This window comes from Homarus americanus, unplaced genomic scaffold (assembly GCF_018991925.1).
Source record: "Homarus americanus isolate GMGI-L3 unplaced genomic scaffold, GMGI_Hamer_2.0 scaffold56333, whole genome shotgun sequence".
Lineage (NCBI taxonomy): Eukaryota > Metazoa > Arthropoda > Malacostraca > Decapoda > Nephropidae > Homarus > Homarus americanus.
Genome location: NW_024734940.1, coordinates 9,196,620 through 9,203,875, shown reverse-complemented (window position 1 = coordinate 9,203,875; position 7,256 = coordinate 9,196,620).

Here is a 7,256-nt window from a genome sequence, read left to right as displayed (position 1 = left end):
CCTCAACTCCACGACACATTTTTCAGCAGATAATTAATGTTGAGAACTTAGGTGGTGTATTATGTGGGCGACCTGAGCCATGGCGAGGCTTCTCTCTCCCGGGTCTTCCTTAACTTTCGCTTCTCTTTTGGTTAATATTCTTGGATGCGAGTATTGTGAATAACCTTTTTTTTGTGATTCTAAACCCATAAAATTTGTCTTGTATATAAAAGTGTGTAGGGTATTATGGTATAAAACGGTGCTTCGTGTACCAAACTTTGACCTGTTAGGGGGAGTTTACCTCTTCGTGTCCGCCGAAAGAAGCTTTATCCAGACAGTTTTGACCAGGTGTGTGTGTGTGTGTGTGTGTGTGTGTGTGTGTGTGTGTGTGTGTGTGTGTGTGTGTGTGTGTGTGTGTGTGTGTGTGTGTGTGTGTGTGTGTGTGTGTGTGTGTGTGTGTGTGTGTGTGTGTGTGTGTGTGTGTGTGTGTGTGTGTGTGTGTGTGTGTGTGTGTGTGTGTGTGTGTGTGTGTGTGTGTGTGTGTGTGTGTGTGTGTGTGTGTGTGTGTGTGTGTGTGTGTGTGTGTGTGTGTGTGTGTGTGTGTGTGTGTGTGTGTGTGTGTGTGTGTGTGTGTGTGTGTGTGTGTGTGTGTGTGTGTGTGTGTGTGTGTGTGTGTGTGTGTGTGTGTGTGTGTGTGTGTGTGTGTGTGTGTGTGTGTGTGTGTGTGTGTGTGTGTGTGTGTGTGTGTGTGTGTGTGTGTGTGTGTGTGTGTGTGTGTGTGTGTGTGTGTGTGTGTGTGTGTGTGTGTGTGTGTGTGTGTGTGTGTGTGTGTGTGTGTGTGTGTGTGTGTGTGTGTGTGTGTGTGTGTGTGTGTGTGTGTGTGTGTGTGTGTGTGTGTGTGTGTGTGTGTGTGTGTGTGTGTGTGTGTGTGTGTGTGTGTGTCAACGTTTGGAACATTCTTTGCAAACATCTTACGAACAAAACCCAATTATGTTACCTTAAAAAATAAATCCACTTTCTATACTCGTTTGTCAGAGGATGATGTACAAGTCTTATGCAGTGTGATGGCAGGAGCCGCTCCCTCCTCACGTTAGAGCCATCACTCCTCACGTTAGAGCCATCACTCCTCACGTTAGAGCCATCACTCCTCACGTTAGAGCCATCAGTAGATCCATAATAACGTTTATATAGCCTCAATCACCGGCTATTTTTCCCCATGGTATAATACTGTACTAACATCATCTTAACGTCTCCATAAACAACCTCACGTGGAATCATCAACTTTCTCAGACGATTTTCATTATTAAAGTGTTTAGTCGGGTACCAGTTTCGTGTCTTGTCTCTGAGCACTTTCGACGGCGTGGATGTCATTCATCAGGTAGAGATGCCAGATACTATTAGCTTTAACTACCTGTGGGCGTCCCAAGGTCTTGTTAGCTTATCGTTTACATGGTCTTTAAACATCACTTTACTATGTCTCACTTTAACGAGGGTTTTTTTCTATCTCCATCTTATTTGTCTCAGTTCCCTCGCTTTTATTCTTGCTAATATATCATAATCCTTTATCTATCTATATGGGATAGTGGCGGAGTGGAGGTAGCGCTCATCTTTTATCTTAGGATCACTGGTTCACGGCCGGAGCATCCCCAGTTGACCCACCTGTGAACGGGCACTCTACCTTGGGGAAGTGATGGCGGCCGATTGCAATGTCAACCACGCTGACTCCTTTTGCAGTGAGACCTAGTATTAAGTGTGCATTAATCCAGTACTTTGAGCACCTGGTGTCCGGTAGATCTGTGTTTGATGAAGCCAGTATATTGTATGTGAGGCTCAGAGGGGTGTGTGTAGTTACTGCCCAATCACAGAGGGGTGTGTGTGTGTAGTTACTGCCCAATCACAGAGAGGTGTGTGTGTAGCTACTGCCCAATCACAGAGGGGTGTGTGTGTGTGTAGCTACTGCCCAATCACAGAGGGGTGTGTGTGTAGTTACTGCTCCAATCACAGAGGTGTGTGTGTGTGCCCAATCACAGGGGTGTGTGGCTCTGCAATCGGGGTGTGTTGTGTGTGTGTTGTCGGGGGGGTGTGTGTAGCTACTGCCCAATCACAGAGGGGTGTGTGTGTAGTTACTGCCCAATCACAGAGGGGTGTGTGTAGCTACTGCCCAATCACAGAGGGGTGTGTGTAGCTACTGCCCAATCACAGAGGGGGGTGTGTGTGTAGTTACTGCCCAATCACAGAGGGGTGTGTGTGTAGTTACTGCCCAATCACAGGGGTGTGTGTGTGTGTAGTTACTGCCCAATCACAGAGGGGTGTGTGTGTGTAGTTACTGCCCAATCACAGAGGGGTGTGTGTAGCTACTGCCCAATCACAGAGGGGTATGTGTGTAGCTACTGCCCAATCACAGAGGGGTGTGTGTGTGTGTGTAGTTACTGCCCAATCATCATTCTTATACAGTGCTGTTGTGTTTGTTGTAATATACCGTTTGTGAGCGACATGTTGGTAATGATCTTTAACATTCTTTAACTTATTTCATTATCCTGTGGTGTCCTGCCTTTGGCTTTAGAGATTAGTCAGCCACCATCTTGTGTACATCTTCTCCCAGACATCCTCAGCTGGTGTGGTTTAGTGGCGACTCAGGTGACTCCACGGTGGCTCTCTGCTGTGTACACGTGAGAACAACACTGTGACATGACACCTACTTTCTCTTTATCTATTTGTGTCGATCTTTAAGTCATTTCTTTCCTTCTATGGCATTCATCTTTTACTTCACAAACTTACAACACATTTATGGATTGGTCTTTGTTGAAGCCTTGTGGACACCCCTTTGTTTCTCTGCTTTGTGGTGTCTTCTTTATACGTCACAGTGTTCCTTGTTTCAGATACTTTTACCAGGATAGGTTTCTTTCTGGCTGGTTAAGTGTCCCTTTGTCTGATGGTTTAACTATCTGTCCTGCCTTTCCTTTTTGTTTAGATATACGTCACTGTTTTCCACTCTCAGCTGTTCTATGTCTTAAGTTACTTCCAGATCATCTCAGGTTAAGTCTTTATAATGGAAGTGTATCTTGTAAGTCTTGCTGTTCATTATCGTATAGCAGTTTGAACACGAATACATTAAGACAACGGCCACCAAGCTCAGGACAGACTGCTATTCTATACCTTAAACCATTCCCTCTTCCCCCGTTACTGTAATGAGTCGTTCAGCTAAAGAAGAGTTGGTGTATAGTGATCAACAACAGTTTAGAATAATTATGGTGACATCAGGTGTAGTACGACGGCCTATACGTGGTTCTGTAGATAGATTATTGAATATACCCGAAAAACAATGTCGGGTCTTACAGTCGGGTGACTTGTGAGCCTACACGGGTAAAGAAGCACCAATTGTATCTTTTATGTGACCATCTTTACCCCCGTTTCCAGTTCGAGTGAGGTGGATAAAGGGGCATAGAGACCTCAAAGCACTGGGAGACAATTGAGCGTGTGATGTAAAACAAAAAATGTGAACAGCAACAAAAATGAGTGTACTCAAGACAACAGGTAGAAACACACTATACAGCATACTGTACACACTCACCGTTCCACACTGACTCACCACTGTTCATTGTATGCAGGATTGTTCATGTTATCACCATCATGAACAAGACGACTCCTGCTCTGTTTACAATTTACACTCGGGTTTTAACGTGACGCCTCAGACCTCGATGCGCCTGTATAAATTCTTACCCTCTGCTCTCTTGCCTCACAACCGAGCTGTCATAAATATTCAAGTGTCCTCCTCTTTTTCCTCCTCCTTCTCCTCCTCTTTCTCTCTTCCTCCTTCTCCTCCTCTTTCTCTCTTCCTCCCGTTCTTCCTCCTCTTCCTCCTCCTCATCTTCTTACTCTTCCTCCTTCTCCTCTTTCTCTCCCTCCTCCTCCCCCCTCCTGTTCTTCCTCCTCTTCCTCTCACTCATCTTCTTTCTCTTCCTCCTTATCTTTCTCTTCCTGCTCCTCCTCCTGCTCTTCCTGCTCTTCCTCCTCTTCCTCCTCCATATTAGTGCACTTTCATACACTCGACTCACTTGAGACATTTCAATCCCACACATTTTTTTCAAGCTTTCTCAGGACCTCATAATATGCCTTCATCTTCCTCTCTCTACTGCTCACTACCTTAATCCATCTCTACTGCTCACTATCTTAATCCATCTCTACTGCTCGTTACCTTAATCCATCTCTACTGCTCACTATCTTAATCCATCTCTACTCACTATCTTTATCCATCTCTACTCCTCACTATCTTTATCCATCTCTACTGCTCACTATCTTAATCCATCTCTACTGCTTACTACCTTAATCCATCTCTACCGCTCACTATCTTAATCCATCTCTACTGCTCACTATCTTAATCCATCTCTACTGCTCGTTACCTTAATCCATCTCTACTGCTCACTATCTTAATCCATCTCTACTGCTCACTATCTTAATCCATCTCTACTGCTTACTACCTTAATCCATCTCTACCGCTCACTATCTTAATCCATCTCTACTGCTCACTATCTTAATCCATCTCTACTGCTTACTACCTTAATCCATCTCTACCGCTGCTCACTATCTTAATCCATCTCTACTGCTCACTATCTTAATCCATCTCTACTGCTCACTATCTTAATCCATCTCTACTGCTCACTATCTTAATCCATCTCTACTGCTCACTATCTTAATCCATCTCACTGCTCACTATCTTAATCCATCTCTACTGCTCATCTTAATCCATCTCTACTGCTCACTATCTTAATCCATCTCTACTGCTCACTATCTTAATCCATCTCTACTGCTCACTATCTTAATCCATCTCTACTGCTTTACCTTAATCCATCTCTACTGCTCACTATCTTAATCCATCTCTACTGCTCACTATCTTAATCCATCTCTACTGCTCACTATCTTAATCCATCTCTACTGCTCGTTACCTTAATCCATCTCTACTGCTCACTATCTTAATCCATCTCTACTCCATCTCTACTGCTCACTATCTTAATCCATCTCTACTGCTCACTATCTTAATCCATCTCTACTGCTTACTACCTTAATCCATCTCTACTGCTCACTATCTTAATCCATCTCTACTGCTCACTACCTTAATCCATCTACTGCTCACTATCTTAATCCATCTCTACTGCTTGTTACCTTAATCCATCTCTACTGCTCACTATCTTAATCCATCTCTACTGCTCACTATCTTAATCCATCTCTACTGCTCACTATCTTAATCCATCTCTACTGCTCGTTACCTTAATCCATCTCTACTGCTCACTATCTTAATCCATCTCTACTCCATCTCTACTGCTCACTATCTTAATCCATCTCTACTGCTTACTACCTTAATCCATCTCTACTGCTCACTACCTTAATCCATCTACTGCTCACTATCTTAATCCATCTCTACTGCTCGTTACCTTAATCCATCTCTACTGCTCACTATCTTAATCCATCTCTACTGCTTACTACCTTAATCCATCTACTGCTCACTATCTTAATCCATCTCTACTGCTTACTACCTTAATCCATCTCTACTGTTCACTATCTTAATCCAAGTTCACCAAAGTTCATTCACAACCTGCAGTTCTCCTTATATCACTTGTATTAAAACTGACCTTCTATTCTGCAATTCTTACGTTCAACTTTCTGCTTCTTACAAACTTCTTCATCGATCAATAATAACATTCTCAACCACCTCCTTCACACTGGTATAGCATTCTCCGTTTCCTATTATTAATAAGATAATTTTCATTTTCTCTACTATTATTAACAAGATAATTTTATTTTTTTCTCGTATTACTATTATTAACAAAATAATTTCTCCTTTCTCTTATTACTATTATTAACAAGATAATTTTCCTTTTTTCTTATTATGGCATTGTTTCAACTCGTTGGTCACTCATTAGTATTCATGGCAGTTTCATGTTTCGTCCCTCGTATTGGACCATCTAGGGAGACATGAGAGAACCAGCGTGACACGAGACCCCCACCTCACCCCCCTCCCGACGCAGTTTTACACTTACCTTAATTAACCCCATACCTGGCCAGCAATACCCCCACACACACAAGGTGCTTCTGTTTACCTGTTATTAGTGTTCTCTAAATTCACGTCTGTGTAAATATTTAATCAGTGCTTTCTCTTCTTCACCGAGACCTTCCCTCATTCCTTCCTTCCCTTCATCTTCTCTCCCTGTGTTACATGGTTCAGTGAGGCATCTGTCGTAATCAGTTAATATCCTTCCCCACACTTGACCAATTATACTCACATGTCTTATTCGTCAATACTTTTTAAACACGTTCTTACCTTCCTTTAGGGGATCACCTGAAGATTAGTCCCCTAGTTTATTTCACCTAATGATTAAACACCCTAACGTTAACTAGGGGGGTTAGGTTCGGTTAAGTGAGGTAATGTTATGTTCTTTAGGTTAGGTTAGCGTAAAGGTCCGTCCACACGAGCGTACATTCTGTCGCTAACATGTGATCGGCTGCGTGCACTATATGGGTGTTTCCTCTTGTTGATCACATGTTGGCGACTAAATGTACGCTCGTGTAGATACATCTTTAAGGTGTTTAATCAAGTGGAATAAACTAGGTGGCTAATCTTCAAGTGATCCAGCTAGCTATGGGGACATTACTTGTTGTCCTCCAAGACTCACAGCTCGTCCTTCCTCCAGGCACTCAGCAACATTGTCCTCAACCAGTCATTCATGATGCTTCAATGACCACACCACACCACACCATTTGCACCTCACCCTTGTGTGTTTTATCGTCTTTATTGTGTTTGCTTATGTATTCTTTTATTTTCGTATGTATATTATTCATTCTCTCCCTACACCCACTTCTCTTGTCTCCCATCCTTTCTCCACCTTTCTCGGAGTCTTTTTTCTCTCTTCGTCACCTTTATCATCTACAACACTTCTCCACCTAACACGCCTATCTCTTTCTCTTGTCCTAATCTACGGCAACATTTTGGTATATCACTATATTATATGAACCTGTGTGTGTGTGTGTGTGTGTGTAGGGGTTATGAGTTAACTATGAGGTCACAGGTATACTGGTGTGTACTTATGTGGTCAGCAGTGTGACCGAGTAACCCCGGGACGGTCTGTGTAACGGTGATGCCCCGTTGCCCCTGCCTACTTTACACTAGGACCCTCCTCTCGTCCCCATTTTCTCTGCATGCCAATTAGTTTTCTCAATTAACGTTCCCCCAATTGAACCCTCTTCATTTCTTCTTATTTCTCTTCCCGTTCACCCCTCCAGCA